Source organism: Triticum aestivum, chromosome 3A (assembly GCF_018294505.1).
Source record: "Triticum aestivum cultivar Chinese Spring chromosome 3A, IWGSC CS RefSeq v2.1, whole genome shotgun sequence".
In the NCBI taxonomy this organism is placed as follows: domain Eukaryota; kingdom Viridiplantae; phylum Streptophyta; class Magnoliopsida; order Poales; family Poaceae; genus Triticum; species Triticum aestivum.
Genome location: NC_057800.1, coordinates 648007206 through 648022081, shown reverse-complemented (window position 1 = coordinate 648022081; position 14876 = coordinate 648007206). Strand labels below are relative to the sequence as shown.

Here is a 14876-nt window from a genome sequence, read left to right as displayed (position 1 = left end):
TTCTGTCCACATATACTACCCTTTTTCATTTGATACCAATGCATACATATGTAGTGTAGCTCCTTGCTTGCGAGTACTTTGGATGAGTACTCACGGTTGCTTTGCTTCCCCCTTTTCCCCTTTCGATACCCGATTGTTGCGACCAGACGATGGAGTCCAGGAGCTAGACGCCACCGTCAACGACGACTCCTACTACACTGGAGGTGCCTACTACTACGTGCAGGCCGCTGACGACGACCAGGAGTACTTTAGGAGGATCCCAGGCAGGAGGCCTGCGCCTCTTTCGATGTATCCCTGTTTGTGCTAGCCTTCTTAAGGCAAACTTGTTTAACTTATGTCTGTACTCATATATTGTTACTTCCACTGACTCGTCTATGATCGAACTCTTGTATTCGAGCCCTCGAGGCCCTTGGCTTGTAATATGATGCTTGTATAACTTATTTTATTTGTAGAGTTGTGTTGTGATATCTTCCCATGAGTCCCTGATCTTGATCGTACACGTTTGCGTGTATGATTAGTGTACGATTGAATCAGGGGCGTCACAACAGAGTCTATAAGTCTACGAGGAGTTTTATATTTACGATGAAAGTCGATCCCTAAAAATGAATGTCTTCATTTGGAGACTTTGATTTTCTTGAATACTTTGAAAATGAGGAAATTGGTGTGACCTCGAAGACTTCGATATTGACGCGAGGATTATGAAGCGTGAAGACTTTTGTTTTCGTAGTTTAATTTTCTCTTTCTTGAGTCATAGGAAACACCGTATTGTTAAAGGGGTTCGGGGTAAAACTAAGGAAAAACTTTCCAAGTGATGCTCATCTCAAAGCCTACACATACCCAAGGTAAAACTAAGGAAAAAGGGGGAGATTGTAAGTGCATCTAGTGCCCCTTAGTGATTTTGGTGTATTGAAGACTTATAGGTTAAGGGACTAATGTGTTTTTGAGTGTACACATGTCTATAAGTCTATGAGGAGTTTGATATTTACAGAGAAAGTCGACCCCTAAAAATGAGGTTCTTCGACTGAAGACTTTGGATTTCTGAAGACTTTCTAAAGACTTTGAAAGTGAAGAAATTGGTGCAATCCTAAAGACTTGGTATTCATTCGAGGAACATGAAGCATGAAGACTTCTGTTTTAATAGTTTCATTTTTTCTTTCTTGAGTCATAGGAAACACCGTACTATTAAAGGGGGTCGAGGAAATACTAAGGAAAATTTTCCATGTGATGCTCAACTCAAAATCCTACACCTACCAATCCCTTCGAGTGAAGCCATTTGAAATATCATACAATTCAGTCAATTTCTTCAGTGACAGAGACAGAGATCTTTTGGTCTCTGAGGAATTTATTCTGACTGAGGAGTTAGGAATTCGCCAGTGTGGATTACCTACAAGTGAGGAGCGTGATAGCCCTGAGGAATTTAAGAGCTCAAATTTCCGACTGTTGCTGTGCTACGCGCCAGTTGTTCCAAAATATCTTATCCACCAAACTGTCATATCATTGATGGGCATTTATGTCTTATCATGTCAGGCTGCTCCCCGGCTATAAATAGCCACCCCCTACAACCACTAGCTGGTTGGCTGCTCCGAGAAACTGACACTTGGCATTGAGAGCATCCCATCCTCCGAGGACTTTGAGCGAAAATCATCAGTGAGGAAAACCCAAACCCAAACACCTAAAACCCAAAGTGATTGAGCATCACTGAAGATATTGTTCCTGTGTGGAACCGATGCTTGTTACTTTTGAGGACTGTGCATCCTACAGACGGTTAGGCGTCATGGTCTAGAGCATCCAAGAGGAATCGTGGATCGCCGAGTGACCGAGTCTGTGAAGGTTTGGAAGTCACCTGAAGACTTACCACGTGTGATTGGGCGAGATCTGTGTGACTTTAGCTCAAGGAGAATACTGTGAGGACTGTGTGTCCGGGACTATGTGTCCTGAGGTTTAAATACCTAGCCGCTCCAACCAGATGTACAACTGTCACAACAGTTGGAACTGGTCTACCAAATCATTGTCTTCACCGAGCTACTTGTTATATTTCCTCAACCCTTTCATTTTCTCATTCATGTGTTGATGAACTTGATCGTTACTATTTGAAGACTTTGACTGAAGACTTTATCAATTTCCTCAATCCTAATTCTTCAGTCATCTTATCTTCGGCCTGCTTATCCTGTTTTCACGTTACCTATGCTCTGTGTATGTTTCATTTCATCATGATGACTATGCTACTGCTTTGTTATGCATGCACCTGAGTACTTATTCCGCTGCTTGTAGTTCATTGCTTAGGAAATTCCTCACTTAGAATTTCCTTAGTGACGAATTCATAAAAGACGCCTATTCACCCCCTGTAGTCGATTTAACGCACTTTCAGAAACTCTGATCTCTCTGCTCCCCTAGGGTTTTTGGCATTTTTGAGTATTTATAGAGTTGATAGTCGGTGGAGAGGGGGCTCGTGGGCCCCACTACCCACTAGGGCGCGCCCTGGTGCCTTGTGGGCCCCACGGGCCTCCCCTCAGGCACTTCGTTGGCTCCCAAGTTGTCTTCTATCCAGAAAAAATCACCAAAAAGTTTCGTGGCATTTGGACTTCGTTTGGTACTGATATTCTGTGAAGTAAAAAATAAGCAAAAAACAACAACTGGCACTGGACACTATGTCAATAGGTTAATCTCCAAAAATGATGTAAAATTGCTATAAAATGAATATAAAATACCCAAGATTGATAATATAACAGCATGGAACAATAAAAAATTATAGATACATTGGAGACGTATCAGCCGGCAGCACCGGCCAACCCTTCTTGGACTTGCATCGGTTAATTCTAGTTAAATGGTACTAAATGTATGATCATCAACTGTTTAAGTAAATGATGAAAGATTTCGACAGATAAGTGCTACTCCAAATCTGAAGTCCACAATACCCGAACAAACTGGGGTCTCGATTTCATTACTACATGCATACTCGTAAAACTTGAAAACCCAAGATTGAAATCGTCGTACAGGGTGGCGGGACGAATACTCATAGGAGCGGCCTTGCTGGTTCGTTCTTCATCCGGCTAGCTTGAAGAGTTCCTTGTTGAGCTTAAGTTTTTCAGCGTCTTCCTTTTGACTACTTGTAATGAAGTATAGCAGCTCCAATAGATCTCGCTTATTGTACCAACTAGATCGGAACAAGGGGGCGGCTGGGAGGCAAGGAGACCGGTAGAGAATGGGAGAGTGATTTCGTAGAGAATGGGAGAGTGTTGTTGTATTACGAATGGGGTGAGACTCACTTCGGTGCACCGAACACGTCGCTGGGACTCTTGTGTCACCCACGCGTAGCGTGTTGTCACGTCAATTCATTGTGAGGACATGATGAATAATTTGACCGACGTGTACTAGTACTACTGTACTACTTACTAATCGTATTTAGTGTCACATTTTAGGCATAGGTTTAACTAACAAAATGTCAGTGCATGTCATCGAAAATTATACCATTGGAAACTATGTTCAAATAATTTTTTTGACATGCATTAACATTTAGTTAGTTAAATTTATGATCAAAATTTGACACAAATTACGAAGAGGACCAAAAAACCAGGAGGGAGGTAGTAGTATGAGTAGCGCAATATATGGTATAGAGGACTACTAGTACTAAAAATTTAGAAATGGAGTACGATGTTACAAGGTTGTGCGACACACTTTGTAGCCTACATGAGTAATACAAATATAATTCTCATTAGACAACACTTTCACCAACAAGTACGCACTTGAAGCCTAATTGATATATATGGCTTCTCCACAGCATCTCCATTATCATTATCTGTCGTGGTTTTGTTACGGCAGATGTCCTCGTGAAAGAATTTAAACGTGAGGCCATCGTGACAGTGATAAACTTGTCGGGGTTGAGCGGGATGAGAGACACGAGTTTACCCAGGTTCGGCCCCTCATAGCGGAGGTAAAAGCCTACTCCTACTCTTGTTGCTTGAGTATCGATTATAAGGGAGCGGATTCGCTTGACCTAACTATCGATTGATTGTAACTTGCCCTATTCTATGCCAGGGACTCCTTATGCTGGCATGGAGTTTGACATGCTGGTAGGCGACTTGAATGCTTGGTGAGGGGGCCTAGCACTCTACGATGGACGAGTTGGTTGGTCGGAACCGGCGATTTTGGGGGACGGGTGGTTTTTCTTAGGCAGTCGCCTCACCAAGCGTTCAACTCGCCCATCGTGGCGTCCTAGGTCGCCTCCCCCGTGGTCCTTCGCGTCTCTGGCGGTCCGTGCCCCACCTCTCCGGCCGCACGAGCGCCTCGACCCCCAATTTGGCGGTGCTCGCCTTCATGGTGGGTGGGGGCGGGTCGGTGTCATTGATCTCGTCATCTGCACATGCTTCCGTCGCCCTGATTTTGTCGCGCTCGTCGATTCTCACCGGCCGCAGTCACTGATGACCTAGGGATTTCTCTCCCTCTGCTCGTGTGGGAAGGTGAGGAGGGGAGAGGGGAATGGAGGCCAGGCTGAGTGGACGAGTTTCCCCAAAATTTGGGAACGACAAACCCCACCGCTCTGTTTTCGGGTGGTCGGCACTGTCGACCACGTGGCGCGATCTCGCGCTAGCTGAATCACGCGCGCGCGCCGTTCAGCGTTTAGGTTCTTTCCTAGGCCTACACGCGAGTCGCGAGAGGCTGAGGCGTCGCTGAGTTTGGCTTCAATTTTTTTCGCTCGAAGTATATACCTATATTGTACCCTACGTACACATACCTGGGAGGGGCCCCTGACTTTTGGGGCCCGGGGCAGCCGCCCCTCTCAGGGCCGGCTTTGGCTTCTATTCAAGTTCAGGTGCGCAATCTTGCCTCCGAATTCGATTCCAACTTGCTCAGGCCCCGGGTACAATAAAATAAAATCGAGTCTTAGGCCTATGCTGCTTGCAGATAGTCAAGAACATACTCGGAGGGAGGAGCAGATCAGAGATCACGGATGTCTAAGCGGCGGTGGGGACAGGAGAAGCACGCGAACTGCGCCTGCAAAAGGTCACGGCCTGAACCACCTCTATCTGGTACTGGATGACTGGAAAGATGCGTTCAGCATCCACAAGATTGACGCCGCCGACGATGACGGGGACCTTGGCCAGACACCTGTCCTCCGGTTGGTGTCACCGGCACCTGGTTTTCCAGGCTCCCACACTTGTCTATGACACGAAGAGAACAGGACTCACCGTCGGCCCTCCACTCCCCCCTCCACTGGTGGGTGAGGCCAACTCCACCGCACGACCCTAAAACTCACCCCATTTTGTTTGGATTTTGTCCGTATGGGGTAGAAATAGGGAGAGAAAACGCCGGACAGAGGCCGGACAAATTCGCTGCACGCAGCGCTGCTACCCCATTTTTACCCCATTTCACCAGCTGTCCGTCCTCGTCATTTCTTCAAACACGTAGCAGGCATAGAGAACTCGCCGCCGCGGCCGCCTCGTCCGCCCAAGCTCGCCGCCGCGCCCCGCGCCCGGGCCATGCCGCCCGTGCCGCCGCGCCCCTCGCCCCCGCCGCCCGTCGCCGCGCGCCGCGCCCACGCGCCAGCGCCCGCAGCCCGCCGCCGCGCGCCGCGCCCGCGCGCCCGCGCCATGGCTGCCCGCGGTGGAGTTGGCCGTTCCGTAGGGGCATGAAGAGCAGCCCGGCGCCCGGAGAGGCGCGACCTTCTCCCCCTCGCGGTGGCGCCTGTCGCTCCGGCGCCCGGAGAGGCGCAGCCAGAAGTAGCAGAAGGCGAGGCCGTCGAGCCGGGCCAGCGCCGGGAGCGCGTCGGGCAGTGGGTGTATGAGGTGCGCGTGCCCGGGATCTTGGTGAAGTACTCCCCGCTCCCCTGGGCCAGGCCGGACACCACCGGCGCCACGACCCCTCCCACGGCGCGACGCGTGCCGTTGGCCGCGCCGGCGGCCGCAGAGAGCGGCGCTGCCCTCTTCTCGTCCTGCTCCAGCCGGTACGCGAGCAGCTCAGCCGCGGTGGCGTTCTTTGAGCATTTCCGACGGGCTTGGCAGAGGCATGGGAGGCGGCGGCGAGCAGGAGAAGGAGCGTGGAGAGGGAGAGCAAAGGCGGAGGCGCCATGGGTGTGAACTGGAGGGGGGCCGGTGCTGCTGCTGTACTGGAGTGGCGTGGTGCGCGTGGTGGGCAGGTACAGAAAAGGAGAAAAAGAAAGACTGGCAGGTGGGGTCGAGGGTGGACACAGACGGACGACGAGGACGCGAAGACGTCCGCTTTCTGTCCGCTTTGGCCTCAAACCGAGAGCAATTTTGGTCTGGAAATGAGGCAAAAGCGGACACGGACCGGATGAAACGTCCATATGCTCCCATGCGTTGGGTCGTTCGGTTTGTCTATTTTACCCCAAACGGATACAAACGGACGATTTGGGGGTAAAAATGGGTCACGTGGTGGAGTTGGCCTGACTTCCACACCTCCGTGGCCACCGCGGACATGCTGCATGCGCTGAGTTTTCGCCAGTGGGATCAGCAGCACGCCTTCGAGGTGATGTCTCGGGATCCTCCAAGTCCCGGAGGTGATCCTGCTTCAAGTACCAAGAGCTGGTCATGGAGAAGCGTGCCCTCGCCGCCGCCGTTCGAGGAGCATGAATGAGTCACCTCCTACGCCGTGCACCCGGACGGACGCACCATCTTCATGTCTGTGCTCCACAACCGCAATCTGAAACGCCGTACCTTCTCCTTCGACACCGGGCGCTCCGAGTGGAGGTTCCATGGGGAACGGGCCTTGCCTTTCCAAGGCCAGGGCTACTACGACAGCACGCTGGACGCGTGGGTCGGCCTTCGCGAGGATGGCTACGTCTGCGCCTGCCAGGTCGCCCCCCGCAGCGGCGCCATGCGGCCGGAGTGGAAGATCGTCAAGGAGAAGATGTTCCACAAGGTACCGGAGAGGAAGCGGGCGGCCACGTATGCCACTCTCACGTACATGGGCAACGCCAGGTTTTGCCTTGTGGAGAGTGTGGTCCGTGAGGAAGTGGAGTATGAGTACGCCTTCGGTGATTGCGATGGCTGCATGCTCCATATGACCAGGTTTGGCCTCAGGTACACTCATAAGGGAGAGCTGCAGACCACCATCGATTGTACCACCAGCTCTTATCCATTGTCCAAGCATATCACACATTTTTCTCCTGTGGCGTTCTGGATGTAGCTAGGGACTAGCTGGTTGGCCTGTGGTTGTTTGAAATGAAATGGATACTATATATGCCCGTTTGAGTTTCTGGATGTAAATTATGATTTGCATCGATAAGAAGTTTGCTTCTCGGAGATTAATCTTGTTTCTTTTTCATGTCTGTCCTGGAAAACTCTTGAGGTGCTGATAGGTTTCAGGTATGATACATGCCATATGTCATACTCAATGTGGATGCATGGCAAGATTCAAATCATTCTCAATCGGTTTTCGACGGGTTTTCCATAAATTAACTGGGCAACTCTCTTTCGATGAGGCAAATGTTTTGCCTTCGTTTCAAAAAAAATATCATTCTCAAGAAAAACGACTTAAGTATTTCGTCACTACAGATATGAAATGATATCATTCTAAAAAAATGATATGTTTACAAACTAACTTGACCAGTGATAGCATGTTTTGTTCTAGCATAAAAAAGGAATGCATATCTAGAATAGAGGTCTGATCATAGATTTTTTTTAAAGGTATGTCGTTGACTGCCTGGGTTAATTCACAGCATGCTCCCTTACTATTAGATTTTGGAATTGATCAACCAAAAATTGTAAAGCCCTTTAACTTTGAATTATGCTGGTTTTAAAGGGAGGATCTTGAAAGTGTTGTTTCTAAGGTTTGCAATAGTGCTTATTGCGGTATAGAAATATAAAGGATCAGTGGCATGAGGAAAAAATATATTAAAAGGGTGGAACTTGAACTATATACAAAAAAAGAGTAATTGGTAGATGCTATTAATGAGATAGATAAATATAGTGAAATTCATGGTCTGAGTAGAGATAAATATCTTCAACATTGAGAGAAATGTAGGCACATAATTTTTGTATCCCCAGATTATTGTTTTCCAACTGCCTCCCGGATGGCTCGAGGGCGACTCCGGAGGCCGCTGCCGCCACTCCTAGAAGCCATCACCACTGCTACTCCCTCCCTCTTCGTCGCCGGAGGAGGCCCCCGGGCTAAGCCTTGCTACGGACAACAGCGGCAAGGACGTGATCTGCCTCACCTTGGCGCCTCCAACCCCTCTCCCTCAGATCCAAGGTCTCGGAGTCGCCATCTGCTCTCCGGTCGGCGTGTGCTGACCCTTAGATAGCTACTCGCGCACATCGTCGCCAATGGCGAGGGCTTCTGAGCTACTAAGCCACAGAGATGCAGTGTTGGCCCGATAGTGGCCTGCAAATCCTGGATCCATTGGGATGCCGATAACTCGGACTCCATCTGCGACTGTTTGAGGACGCACGCGCCTCCTACATGGCATGTCTGGATCGCCTTGGCATCCCTGCCAGATCCTTTCCTCCTAGCCGCCCCGGGTGGATCCGGCGTGGGTGCTGCGATGAGGCGAGATGCGGCGCCACAGACTGATCTACCTTCACGAGTCTGGGTAGGGCTATCTTCGGCGAAAATGGTAGCCGGTGGTGATGTGCTTCGCCGTCGGTGTTGGTCCATGTGGTGAAAACCCGGGCCTGTGGCGGTGGCCTCGCTATGGATTGCCGTGCCATTGGAAGGTATTTGCGATGGTTCCTCTCTCTCCAGATCTATGGACAGCGTCTTGACACAGAAGGTATGGTTGTACAACTGGGCGATTAGTTTTCTAGTCATGCGCAACAAATTTTTCAAGAATTGTGGGGTGCGCCAATGAAAAACAGCTCCCCATGAAGAGGGGGGTCATGTCCCTCTTGCAGGAACATGGCGCTTTTCGCATGTGTTCTCTCCAAAAAAATTCGGAAGGTCCCAGAACATTTTTGGCACCCTTCGAAAAATTCCAGACGTGTTTCAAAACTTTTCTGGGATGATGGTTCACTCTGATTTTTTTTTCTTTTGGTTTCTCCGAAACACTTCTAGTTCTCTATCTGAAACATTTTCAGTGTCTCCGAAACTTTTCTGGTGACTTCTCTCAGACTCCTTTCCCAGTACACAGCAGATAGGTGACTCTTAAGCGTGTGACCCCGTAGGTTGGGTGAAATATAGACATGACAGGAACTCTTTTCGATCAATGGTCAATAGCGGAACTGTGGACATTCATATTGATCCCTATACCCACACGAATGGACATCCATTTGAGCCAATAAAGTTCACAATTTTTTTGTTGGAATGTGTGTTTTATGTTTGGCTTCGCATAGTTGACTTATCGATTTAGTTTATAACAAATGATAGGTTCTAAACTATAGGTTATGTGGCATCCTAGCCAATATAGGCGTCATCCTAGGAATAGGATTTGTGATGCAATAACTGTATCGTTTTATGCCTATGTTTTCTGTCCATTTGTTCACCGAATTTGGTACTTGTAATGAATCAGTTTTGAATCTGAAGCATGTGCACTTCATTTATACTCCTTTTGTATCAAAATATACGACGTGTTTGGACACTATATTTTGATACGGAAGGGGTAAAAGAACCGTGACACACGTGTACAAATGTAAGGTCTTGATATAAGACCAAGAAGGCCATACAAATGCATACAATCCATTACGACGTCGTTTTAATTATCATAACACGCACACCGTCCTACTACAGTATATTCACAAGATACTAGTACAGTCTCATTTTCGTTTTTAACCAGGACCACACACATTGCACTTGCATCCCTCGGGGCTGCATTCAGCAGTCCAAGTGCACTCAGGGCAAATATGGAGAGCCTGGCGACAAACGAACAGGCAACCTGGACGATCACACGGCAAAGGTGTCGGTTTAATTGCTCCTGCGCAATAACTCGACACCTTTATTATGGCCCCTGAAAAATATTTACCATTAACAAACTAAACGAGTCACACATCATGGCCATAGCTTTCTTGGTCGAGTTGTTGAAGCAACACACATCACAGAAATAATACCTGGTGATAACACGAGGAAGGCGAGAATCAGGAGCAGCATCCGTGTAATCTGCATCTTAGCTAGTAGATGTGGTGTTGATAGGAACTCTGATCTCCTTTCTCGCTCTAAGTTGCAAAGTAGTACAGATCAATGGCAGGCCTTCTTACAGTGACTGATGTCAATACATGACATTTTTAACCATGAATCGGATCAATACCAAATTAACAGCAATTGAGAGAACTGGTACTTATATGTATATGCAACCCATAATTAAGAGTATAGATATATATTACACAATGCACTCTAAAAAAATGGAAGTGTATAATGTCCAAAGATTGTTGCTGCACCAAGCTTTTTTGTCATTCATCTGCTATGTTGGTTATGTTTTTTTTTAGTAAACAGTTCGACTTCATTAATGCACTACACAAGCTACATAGGATCAAAGAAGCTAAAAAAACGAACATAAAAGAGCCCTGGAAAAGGCTAAATTACACCTAAAAATGAACAACGAAAGCCCGTGTATTCAACTTTTGTATCCCAGTGTTTCTCTATGCTTCTGAAAAAGAAACTCGCTCCAGCTAGACTAACCTGATCAAAAGGTTTTGAAAATCCATATCAGTGGCCCAACTCAACCCACTCCATTGATTATCTAGCAGAAGAAATATGCAGTGGAGGAAAGGCCGTGTAATCTTTATTTTAAGAACTACTCCCTCTGTTCCATATTTGAACTAAAACCACGACAAGTAATATGGAACCGAGGGAGTAATATGCAGTGAAGGAAAGACCGTGTACCACTGTAGAAGTACTAGGTCTCGGAATCATTCAAGGGCCCCTAAGCTCTGTAAATCAAGAAAATAGAGGAGGGGAAAAGTGGGTTTATGACGAGAGAGGAGGACCGGCTGGCTACGTACCAGAGCAGGATGATGCCGTGGAGAGGGTGCCGGCTCGAGGACGTCGAGTCGAACTCCTCGAAGACAGCAGGTGATCGTAGAAGTGCGGTCGGTAGAGCTTGGAGGCGGAGGAGAGGCGGGCGTTGCAACTGGACTCTGCACACCGTACTTCCTTGGGATAAGCAGTGGGGTGTCGGCGCTAAGGATGGAGGTCAGAGCGTTGGGTGGGGCGGCAAGCAAGCTGGGTGCGGATCCTTGATCTGGGCAGGGGGCGACGGCCGGTGGAGGCTGCGTCCAAGAATTGTGTTGGATCGTAGCCAGGAAACCTGGCGCGCAGGAGCTCTCGTCAGGAAGATGGGATGGGAGAGAGTCGTGGCCTCCTGGGCACACGCACGCAGCACAGGGGCCATGTGAAATGCGCGCCACGAAGGCCTAAAGACAAAGCGTGAGAGGTTTGCGGTGCTGTGCTACGGGTCTGCCTTCTGGTTTAGGCAGAATCGGCAACCGGAGCCCAGGTGGGTCACTGCTCACACCGAGGACATAGAGGTGGTGGCCACCTCGTCCTGGAAAGAACAAAATGGCCATCATGGATCCATATTATTTCTCCCATCTTAACTTGGCTCAGTTGCACCTGCAGTTTCTTTAAGTAATTGTCTCTCGTGAAAGGATGGCGTCTTGGAGGCCGATTTTTTTAAGAAAAAAAAAATGAACTTTTCATATTTTAAACTCTTGAAAATATCTGAAATCGTGAACATTTTTACATAATTTCAACATTTTATAAAACCATGAACAGTTTTTGGTTTTATGAACATTTTACCTACTTGCAAACATTTTGTAAAATTTTGCACATTTTTAAAAACATTTTTATTGAATAGGCGAACATTTGTAGAATTGACGAACACGTTTTTGGAAATTGGTGGGACAGTTTTTGAAATTCACGAACATTTTTTTTTTGCTTTAAGGGTCATTTTTTGAATCAGCAAACATTTTATGAATCAATAAACTATTTTTTAAGTCACAAACAGTTTTTGAATTTTTAGGATATTTTTCAATTCATGAATATTTTTTGAATTGGCAAAGTTCTATTCAATTTCATTAACATTTTTAATACACGAACTTTCCTTGAAACATCAGAAACATTTTTGAGTTTCCGGAAAATTTGTTTTCAAAATTGTGAACTTTTTTGAATATGCAAACATTTTTTTAAATCATAAAAGATATGTATTATTAAACATTTTTGTTCAAAATTCTCATTTTTAAAAAAATTTGGAACTTTTAACCCAATTTATTTAAAGTAGAAACATTTTTTATCACTTATAGGTGGCCTCGGTAGGTAATATTTTGTAACTGGGGGCAATTTCAGTGACGTATCGCCAAAAACAATAGACCCTTTATTATTGGGCGTAGATAGAAAAAAGTTGTTGTTTGAACGCGCCTTCACTAATAGCGGTGCTGATTCCAATTGAATCAGCGCCGAAGCAATGAGAGCTTCCTTCCTACGAACTGTGTACGCATCTGGTAACAATGCCCCGTCTTCCATGTGGATTGTGGCACATTGGCCGATGTCCTCACAAGAGGAGGAGTGGCGGTGAGAAGCGAGAGGAGGTCAAGGGAGGAAGGAAAAGGGATGGGGCAACCATTATCGGTAGGCATCCTTTGAGTTACCACCGGCGACTGGTGGAGAGGGAGGCGTCGGCTGCTGTCATCCTCGATTATGTCCCAACATTATTTTTAAAAAGTGTCTGTGAAGCCATCTGGTCCAGGCACTTTGTCAGCCGGTAAGTGAGAGATAGTTGTAAGGACCTCTGTCTCAGTGAAGTTATCGCCAAGGCTGGACAAATCACACTCGTTGAAATTAAGAGCCTCCCAATTAAAGTCCATGTTCCATTTTGGACCCTTGTACAAAATTGCGGAGAAGTGGTCATGAGCTGACTCACTCTTTTTCATTTTGAGAGGTAACCCTTCCTGGGCCAACTTTGAGTCTGTGAATGAAGTTTTTCCTTCTTCTCGCATTCATCTGTAAATGAAAAAATGTGGTGTTTGCTTCACCTTCTTTTAGATTATTAAGCCTTGCGCATTGTTTTTCCTAGCCCTCTCTAAGGCAGCTAGTCCAATCACCCTTCTTTTTAGCCTAGAGCGCAGGTCGGCCTCCTCCGCAGAGAGCGCCCGAATATCTTGACCATATCAAGGTGCAGTATTATCTGTAGAGCCGTGTGGAGCTGAATTTTAGCATTGGAGAACAACCTCTTGCTCCAGTATTTAAGCATAAAAACCGTCTTGCAGGGCTTGTTAAACAAAACATGACAAGGTTCAGCGTGCTCTGACAAGGCATCCCATGACTGTTGCACAACCTGCAAGAAGTCGGGCATCGTGATCCAGAAGTTTCTGAAACGGAAGCTTCGTGGGCGTTTAGGACCATGAACCTAAGAAAGCAGGAAGGGGCAATGGTCTGATAGAGAGGATGATAAAGCGTGTCGGATGTGACCATTGAAGGAGATATCCCATTCCGAGTTGCACAAAAAAGAGTCCAGCTTCCTAAGGGTTGGATTCTGCCTTTCATTACTCCAGGTGAAGAGTCGGTTTTGGAGGTGAATCTCATGCAGCCCCCCCCCCCCCCCCCCCCCCCCCCCCCTCGGAATGACCTCGTGGAACCTATTCATTCTCTTATGCTAAAATTTTGTTTGTTTTTGTCGTGGGCCCTATATAATTGGTTGAAGTTCCTGCAGAGGAGCCATTTATCGCTAGAGGGTGGATTCTACGATAGGAGCTCAACATAAAAGCCTCCTTCTGGTTGGATGTAGTGGGGGCATAAACAGTCGAGATCGTGAAGCTCTCATTGGAGGACAGGATGTGGACCTTCGCGGATAAACAATAGTCGCCAACCAAGATGTTTGAGCAATGGACCATGTTGTTGTCCCACAGCATAAGAATGCCTCCGCGGGTGCCGATTGCAGGACGATGAGCAAAACTATGAGGCAGTGAATTGGTCCATCTCAGACAACTTGGATTCCTGTAAGCTGACAATATGACACTGGGAGGCCACGATCGTTTCATGGACAGTGGCCTTCCTATCCAGGCAGTTGAGCTCGCGGACATTCAAGCTAAGAACAAGCAAGTCTGTGGCCCCTGTTTACCAGAAAGGTAGCAAAGGATAAAACCACCTTGGGTAGGCCACCTGGGTAGGAAATGCAACGGAATGTAGCAAGGCCACAATTGCTCCAGAGATAAATAAGTAATATTGAGATGGCAATGGTAGAACTAGATGCAAGCTTCAGACTCTGAAGCGGACACTTAGCTAACAGGAGAGCAACACAGCAAACAGCAGCACTGGAGCTCTTTCAAATAGGACTACAAGGGCAGACATGCGCTCTTAACATGCAAATGTAACTAACATGAGAAACTAACAGAGCCCTGGCAAACAGTAGCCTAAACAACATTGATCAAACAGCGGCGGCCGCCAACTGCACTTCCTCGTCTTCCGTGTGGTCCAGAGCGCTCGCACCTCCATGAGATACCAACGCCTCCTCAACTGTTCTCGTGAGATCACAGTCCAGGTGAAAAAGCGCTCGGAGTGCATTGGCGGCGATGGAAGGCAGCCTCCCATGAAACAAAGCAGCAAACTTCCCGATTGCTTCAAGGCATCGAGCCATACCTCATACCAATAACACACCCTTGCATCAATAACCTAGGGTGTTCTTTTATCACCTCGGAGTGTCTTTTTTAATGTGCATCACATTGTTGCATCATCCATATATACGCAATTGCATCATCTAGATATATGTGACATTTTATATTATTTTTCGTAAGGTTCCATCTAAGCAACAAATGCACCATTTTGAGAAGTATAGGAACATCACGCGATACCTCACCCCCGACAACACATGCATGAACGCACGCGCATCAACAACCTATGTTGTATTAGGGCGTCTTTTATAAATTTGCAACACATATCATCTAGATATATACAATTGGGTCATTGAGATAAATATGAGGTTTGTTTTTGTTTTT

General features: G+C 47.1%; 1 pseudogene; it reads left to right on the top strand.

Annotated features, from left to right (window-relative positions):
• Positions 1-6340: 6340 nt before the first annotated feature.
• On the top strand, positions 6341-7143 carry LOC123058922 (uncharacterized; annotated as a pseudogene).
• The last annotated feature ends 7733 nt before the right edge of the window (positions 7144-14876 follow it).